Genomic DNA, 8,771 nt, shown 5'->3' with positions numbered 1-8,771 from the left:
CTTGAATCAACGTGTTACATTTACAAAAACCTTTGGGTTTCCATCATCCAAATCTTTATCATGTCAATGACAGACAAGGTTTTATGTAGATTACTGAACCAGTTCCAGTGTCATTTGCTGTCTGCAGCACCAGCTAGATCCAGGAAAACAGGGATGAAACAGCTACCAGGCAGAGAGCTGTCGACATGAGTCTAGTCTGCTCGACAGTCCTATAGTTAGGGAAGGTTCATGTTGCTGCTGTAACAGGGCCAAATACTGCTAGTGCTGTACAGCAAACAAATTTAACCCTGTGTATTTGTGAGGAGTTATGTTTCTCAGTTCTTAAACCTGTGTGAAACTACCAGAAAATAAAATATCTGGATATCACTTCATTAGAAAGGACCAGGGTTAACCTCTCCACCTGGAACCAACCACTGTGTTCTCTGTTCACAACGGCTTTAGCTTGAACAGCATTGCAGTTCTTCCATCAGAACCTGGTCCTGTTTGGTACCACGGAACATAAAATAACCAATGTTGTTATAGCTTTTATAGAAAACAGTTTCAAGAAGGATTGAAGTATGGAAATTCTTGACAGCCTTGCTCACAACATATCTAAGTAAATGCAAGGATTTTCATGTTTGCTTTTTACAAATTTAAGAATATATAATGAAACAGAAAGTGCTGCTAAATAGAATCCACATGTAAATGCAGCTGGCAATGAGCTCAGAGCGTATTTAGTGCCACATATTTCCTACCCAGTTATCCTGTGAGTGATGATCTTGACTCCAAAGGGTGATTCCCCCATAGCACTGAAGGCCTGCTTGACGAAGCTCTCATCCATGTACGGATCCAGCTAGAGACATGAAAAGACAGTTCATTCACCTAAAGTCATAATAGATACATGGTGTTATCTGCTACTGACGAAGCTCTCATCCATGTATGGATCCAGCTAGAGACATGAAAAGACAGTCATAATAAATACATGGTGTTATCTGCTACTGACGAAGCTCTCATCCATGTACGGATCCAGCTAGAGACATGAAAAGACAGTCATAATAAATACATGGTGTTATCTGCAACTGACAAAGCTCTCATCCATGTACGGATCCAGCTAGAGACATGAAAAGACAGTTCATTCACCTAAAGTCATAATAGATACATGGTGTTATCTGCTACTGACAAAGCTCTCATCCATGTACGGATCCAGCTAGAGACATGAAAAGACAGTTCATTCACCTAAAGTCATAATAGATACATGGTGTTTCTGCTATGGGTGCTTTGGTAAAGACAACTTTCTATTTCACGTTAATACTACAGGAGACCTCTTGATTTCACAGACGGACCTTCCCTCTGGATTAATAAACTATCAACAGAACATTCTGGAGGCTCGAACTCTTGAAGGTGGATTTATCAGATGGTTCTGGATTTATCAGATGGTTCTGGATTTATCAGATGGTTCTGGATTTATCAGATGGTTCTGGATTTATCAGATGGTTCTGGATTAACCAGATGGTTCTGGATTTATCAGATGGTTCTGGATTAATCAGATGGTTCTGGATTAATCAGATGGTTCTGGATTTATCAGATGGTTCTGGATTAATCAGATGGTTCTGGATTGATCAGATGGTTCTGGATTAACCAGATGGTTCTGGATTTATCAGATGGTTCTGGATTTATCAGATGGTTCTGGATTTATCAGATGGTTCTGGATTTATCAGATGGTTCTGGATTTATCAGATGGTTCTGGATTTATCAGATGGTTCTGGATTAACCAGATGGTTCTGGATTTATCAGGTGGTTCTGGATTTATAAGATGGTTCTGGATTTATCAGATGGTTCTGGATTAATCAGATGGTTCTGGATTTATCAGATGGTTCTGGATTAATCAGATGGTTCTGGATTAACCAGATGGTTCTGGATTAACAAGATGGTTCTGGATTTATCAGATGTTTCTGTATTTATCAGATGGTTCTGGATTTATCAGATGGTTCTGGATTGATCAGATGGTTCTGGATTGATCAGATGGTTCTGGATTGATCTGATGGTTCTGGAATAATCTGATTGTTCTGGATTGATCAGATGGTTCTGGATTGATCAGATGGTTGTGTATTGACCAGATGGTTCTGGATTAATCTGATGGTTCTGGATTAATCAGATGGTTCTGGATTTATCAGATGGTTCTGGATTGATCAGATGGTTCTGGATTGATCAGATGGTTCTGGATTGATCTGATGGTTCTTGATTGATCAGATGGTTCTGGATTGATCAGATGGTTCTGGATTGATCTGATGGTTCTTGATTGATCAGATGGTTCCGGAATGACCAGATGGTTCTGGATTGACCAGATGGTTCTGGATTTATCAGATGGTTCTGGATTTATCAGATGGTTCTGGATTAACCAGATGGTTCTGGATTAACCAGATGGTTCTGGATTAACCAGAGGGTTCTGGATTAACCAGATGGTTCTGGATTAATCAGAGGGTTCTGGATTTATCAGAGGGTTCTGGATTAATCAGATGGTTCTGGATTAATCAGAGGGTTCTGGATTTATCAGATGGTTCTAGATTAATCAGAGGGTTCTGGATTAATCGGAGGGTTCTGGATTAATCAGAGGGTTCTGGATTAATCAGATGGTTCTGGATTAATCAGATGGTTCTGGATTAATCAGAGGGTTCTGGATTAATCAGAGGGTTCTGGATTAATCAGATGGTTCTTGATTAACCAGAGGGTTCTGGATTAACCAGAGGGTTCTGGATTAACCAGATGGTTCTGGATTAATCAGAGGGTTCTGGATTTATCAGAGGGTTCTGGATTAATCACATGGTTCTGGATTAATCAGAGGGTTCTGGATTTATCAGATGGTTCTAGATTAATCAGAGGGTTCTGGATTAATCGGAGGGTTCTGGATTAATCAGAGGGTTCTGGATTTATCAGATGGTTCTGGATTAATCAGATGGTTCTGGATTTATCAGAGGGTTCTGGATTTATCAGAGGGTTCTGGATTAACCAGATGGTTCTGGATTAACCAGATGGTTCTGGATTATACAGATGGTTCTGGATTAATCAGAGGGTTCTGGATTAACAAGATGGTTCTGGATTTATCAGATGGTTCTGGATTTATCAGATGGTACTGGATTTATCAGATGGTTCTGGATTAATCAGAGGGTTCTGGATTAATCAGATGGTTCTGGATTAATCAGAGGGTTCTGGATTAATCAGAGGGTCCTGGATTTATCAGATGGTTCTGGATTAATCAGATGGTTCTGGATTAATCAGAGGGTTCTGGATTTATCAGATGGTTCTGGATTAATCAGATGGTTCTGGATTAATCAGAGGGTTCTGGATTAATCAGATGGTTCTGGATTAATCAGAGGGTTCTGGATTAATCAAAGGGTTCTGGATTAACCACATGGTTCTGGATTAACCACATGGTTCTGGATTAATCAGATGGTTCTGGATTAATCAGATGGTTCTGGATTAATCAGAGGGTTCTGGATTAATCAGAGGGTTCTGGATTAATCAGATGGTTCTTGATTAATCAGAGGGTTCTGGATTTATCAGATGGTTCTGGATTAACCACATGGTTCTGGATTAATCAGAGGGTTCTGGATTAATCAGAGGGTTCTGGATTAATCAGATGGTTCTGGATTAATCAGAGGGTTCTGGATTAATCAGAGGGTTCTGGATTTATCAGAGGGTTCTGGATTAATCAGATGGTTCTGGATTAATCAGAGGGTTCTGGATTAATCAGAGGGTTCTGGATTAATCAGAGGGTTCTGGATTAATCAGAGGGTTCTGGATTAATCAGATGGTTCTGGATTAATCACATGGTTCTGGATTAATCAGAGGGTTCTGGATTAATCACATGGTTCTGGATTAATCAGAGGGTTCTGGATTTATCAGAGGGTTCTGGATTAATCACATGGTTCTGGATTAATCAGAGGGTTCTGGATTTATCAGAGGGTTCTGGATTAATCAGAGGGTTCTGGATTAATCAGAGGGTTCTGGATTAATCAGATGGTTCTGGATTAATCAGATGGTTCTGGATTAACTACATGGTTCTGGATTAATCAGATGGTTCTGGATTAATCAGAGGGTTCTGGATTAATCAGAGGGTTCTGGATTAACCACATGGTTCTGGATTAACCACATGGTTCTGGATTAATCAGATGGTTCTGGATTAATCAGAGGGTTCTGGATTAATCAGAGGGTTCTGGATTAACCACATGGTTCTGGATTAATCAGATGGTTCTGGATTAATCAGAGGGTTCTGGATTTATCAGATGGTTCTGGATTAACCACATGGTTCTGGATTAATCAGAGGGTTCTGGATTAATCAGAGGGTTCTGGATTAATCAGAGGGTTCTGATTTATCAGAGGGTTCTGGATTAATCAGAGGGTTCTGGATTAATCAGAGGGTTCTGATTTATCAGAGGGTTCTGGATTAATCACATGGTTCTGGATTAATCAGAGGGTTCTGGATTAATCAGAGGGTTCTGGATTAATCACATGGTTCTGGATTAATCAGAGGGTTCTGGATTAATCAGAGGGTTCTGGATTAATCAGAGGGTTCTGGATTAATCAGAGGGTTCTGGATTAATCAGAGGGTTCTGGATTAATCACATGGTTCTGGATTAATCAGAGGGTTCTGGATTAATCAGAGGGTTCTGGATTAATCACATGGTTCTGGATTTATCAGAGGGTTCTGGATTAATCAGAGGGTTCTGGATTTATCAGAGGGTTCTGGATTAATCAGAGGGTTCTGGATTTATCAGAGGGTTCTGGATTAATCAGATGGTTCTGGATTAATCAGAGGGTTCTGGATTAATCAGAGGGTTCTGGATTAATCACATGGTTCTGGATTAATCAGAGGGTTCTGGATTTATCAGATGGTTCTAGATTAATCAGAGGGTTCTGGATTAATCAGATGGTTCTGGATTAATCAGAGGGTTCTGGATTAATCAGAGGATTCTGGATTAATCACATGGTTCTGGATTAATCAGAGGGTTCTGGATTAATCAGAGGGTTCTGGATTTATCAGAGGGTTCTGGATTAATCAGAGGGTTCTGGATTAATCAGAGGGTTCTGGATTAATCAGATGGTTCTGGATTAATCAGAGGGTTCTGGATTAATCAGATGGTTCTGGATTAATCAGAGGGTTCTGGATTAATCAGAGGGTTCTGGATTAATCAGAGGGTTCTGGATTAATCAGATGGTTCTGGATTAATCAGAGGGTTCTGGATTAATCAGAGGGTTCTGGATTAATCACATGGTTCTGGATTAATCAGAGGGTTCTGGATTAATCAGAGGGTTCTGGATTAATCAGAGGGTTCTGGATTTATCAGAGGGTTCTGGATTAATCAGAGGGTTCTGGATTTATCAGAGGGTTCCGGATTAATCAGAGGGTTCTGGATTAATCAGCGGGTTCTGGATTAATCAGAGGGTTCTGGATTAATCACATGGTTCTGGATTAATAAGAGGGTTCTGGATTTATCAGATGGTTCTAGATTAATCAGAGGGTTCTGGATTAATCAGATGGTTCTGGATTAATCAGAGGGTTCTGGATTAATCAGAGGGTTCTGGATTCATCACATGGTTCTGGATTAATCAGAGGGTTCTGGATTAATCAGAGGGTTCTGGATTTATCAGAGGGTTCTGGATTAATCAGATGGTTCTGGATTAATCAGATGGATCTGGATTAATCAGATGGTTCTGGATTAATCAGAGGGTTCTGGATTAATCAGATGGATCTGGATTAATCAGATGGTTCTGGATTAATCAGAGGGTTCTGGATTAATCAGATGGGTCTGGATTAATCAGATGGTTCTGGATTAATCAGAGGGTTCTGGATTAATCAGATGGATCTGGATTAATCAGATGGTTCTGGATTAATCAGAGGGTTCTGGATTAATCAGATGAATCTGGATTAATCAGATGGTTCTGGATTAATCAGAGGGTTCTGGATTAATCAGATGGGTCTGGATTAATCAGATGGTTCTGGATTAATCAGAGGGTTCTGGATTAATCAGATGGATCTGGATTAATCAGATGGTTCTGGATTAATCAGAGGGTTCTGGATTAATCAGATGGATCTGGATTAATCAGATGGTTCTGGATTAATCAGAGGGTTCTGGATTAATCAGATGGGTCTGGATTAATCAGATGGTTCTGGATTAATCAGAGGGTTCTGGATTAATCAGAGGGTTCTGGATTTATCAGAGGGTTCTGGATTAATCACATGGTTCTGGATTAATCAGAGGGTTCTGGATTTATCAGATGGTTCTAGATTAATCAGATGGTTCTGGATTAATCAGAGGGTTCTGGATTAATCAGAGGGTTCTGGATTTATCAGAGGGTTCTGGATTAATCACATGGTTCTGGATTAATCAGAGGGTTCTGGATTAATCAGAGGGTTCTGGATTAATCACATGGTTCTGGATTAATCAGAGGGTTCTGGATTAATCAGATGGGTCTGGATTAATCAGATGGTTCTGGATTAATCAGAGGGTTCTGGATTAATCAGAGGGTTCTGGATTTATCAGAGGGTTCTGGATTAATCACATGGTTCTGGATTAATCAGAGGGTTCTGGATTAATCAGATGGGTCTGGATTAATCAGATGGTTCTGGATTAATCAGAGGGTTCTGGATTAATCAGCGGGTTCTGGATTAATCAGAGGGTTCTGGATTAATCACATGGTTCTGGATTAATCAGAGGGTTCTGGATTTATCAGATGGTTCTAGATTAATCAGAGGGTTCTGGATTAATCAGATGGTTCTGGATTAATCAGAGGGTTCTGGATTAATCACATGGTTCTGGATTAATCAGAGGGTTCTGGATTTATCACATGGTTCTGGATTAATCAGAGGGTTCTGGATTAATCAGAGGGTTCTGGATTTATCAGAGGGTTCTGGATTAATCAGATGGTTCTGGATTAATCAGATGGATCTGGATTAATCAGATGGTTCTGGATTAATCAGAGGGTTCTGGATTAATCAGATGGATCTGGATTAATCAGATGGATCTGGATTAATCAGAGGGTTCTGGATTAATCAGATGGGTCTGGATTAATCAGATGGTTCTGGATTAATCAGAGGGTTCTGGATTAATCAGATGGGTCTGGATTAATCAGATGGTTCTGGATTAATCAGAGGGTTCTGGATTAATCAGATGGGTCTGGATTAATCAGATGGTTCTGGATTAATCAGAGGGTTCTGGATTAATCAGCCTCCATGATTACTTCCGGTATTTTCTAGGTTATCTGTCAGAGCAGGGGGATGGCGGACATTATGGCTGGTGTTGCATTCACTTGCCGATGATGAAAATCAGTAATGTGTTGAACCGAGTAAAGGTGAAACGATTCTTTTCAGCACAGATGTAAACTGACTGCTGAACATTAGCCGACAGGTCTGCTCTAAGGCTAACTGAAGGAACAGCTAACACAGCTAACTGTTAGCCACCCCAGCTAACAGGAATAAAGCCAGTGTAAACATACATCACCCATCCAGAGACTCGTCTGTCTGTTGAACATCTTCAGGTCTGAGGAAGAGGACTAACTCCAGAGGATTCTGTGGTTTAGTCAGATAATCTACTGAGTAAAAGTTCTCCGCACATTCAGGCTGAACAAGTCCCCTCGTTGTTCTACTTCCGTTTCCGCTTCTTCTTCTTTGGTTTTAGGCAGGTTAGACACACCGATGGCCTCTTACTGCCATCTAGAGTTCAAAAGTGTAACTAATGCTTTACCGGCATGTCCCTGACACAAATAAACCTAATAAACTGAACTATTTAAAAACTATGTCCTCATGAGGTAGTCCCAAAATGAAAGACAAAACAAACAAGCTAAATTTGATAGGAATGAAGTCATTTCTAATAAACTGAACTATTTCTTCTGTGATGACGTTCAGAAACATGTGCAGCTAGGTGTGTACGCTGAGGTTTTTCAGCTGGACACTCATTCTAGAGTTCATACAGGCCTTCAAAGTAGTATTCAGGTATTAGACTCTCTACAACTACAGATCTTTTACCTGACTGCCTTTCTGCCTCCCTGCTCTTTTCTTAGGTGTACATGTTTATCATAAAAACATGTAATAAATACTGTTATTATTTCCTGGAAGTTGATATATCTGATTGAAGCTCAGTCTTCTCAACCATGTCCTCGCACACTGAGGTTCTGTCGCTTCAGGTAAGAATGCTACCAGAATATCTATTAAATTAGACATGAAGTTGCTCGACAGGAGTGTGTGAATCCATGCAGATACTCAGATCCTACATGGGTAGGGGTGGAGAGGAGCACGTGCAGGGAAAGTGCTGTTTTACCTGAAATGTTCAAAAGCTTCATCTCCTGCTGCTTGTGAGTATCCATCACAAAATAGTGAGCACCCGTCCACGCCACACTCTGTGCACAGCACGGCTCACATGCATGCACGGGTTCACAGCCGGGCACGCCAGCGGGATGATGGCTTTATGAACATTTAGTATTGGTGGGGCAAAAGACCAAAGACACTTTCACATGTTTGTAATCTAGCAATGATTAAGAGAACCACTTTTAAAACTAACAATATCATAAGGTATCAAAATATTCAAAAATTAGACAACCACATTTTTACTGCAGCATTTTGTGTATTTTCTCACTGTGCCTTTAGTTCGTCTGCACGTATTTTTGAGAATTTGGTGTAAAATTAACTACTGACAGGTACAAAAAAGTTTGGATTGCTACAGCTTGAATCAACAAATGTGATTATGGCTGGTACGGCTAAAATTTAGGCTGCAAAAATGTAAAATTCAGTACATATT

The sequence above is a fragment of the Cheilinus undulatus genome, linkage group 13 (genome assembly GCF_018320785.1).
Source record: "Cheilinus undulatus linkage group 13, ASM1832078v1, whole genome shotgun sequence".
NCBI classification, from domain to species: Eukaryota; Metazoa; Chordata; class Actinopteri; order Labriformes; family Labridae; genus Cheilinus; species Cheilinus undulatus.
This window is presented reverse-complemented; position numbering follows the sequence as displayed.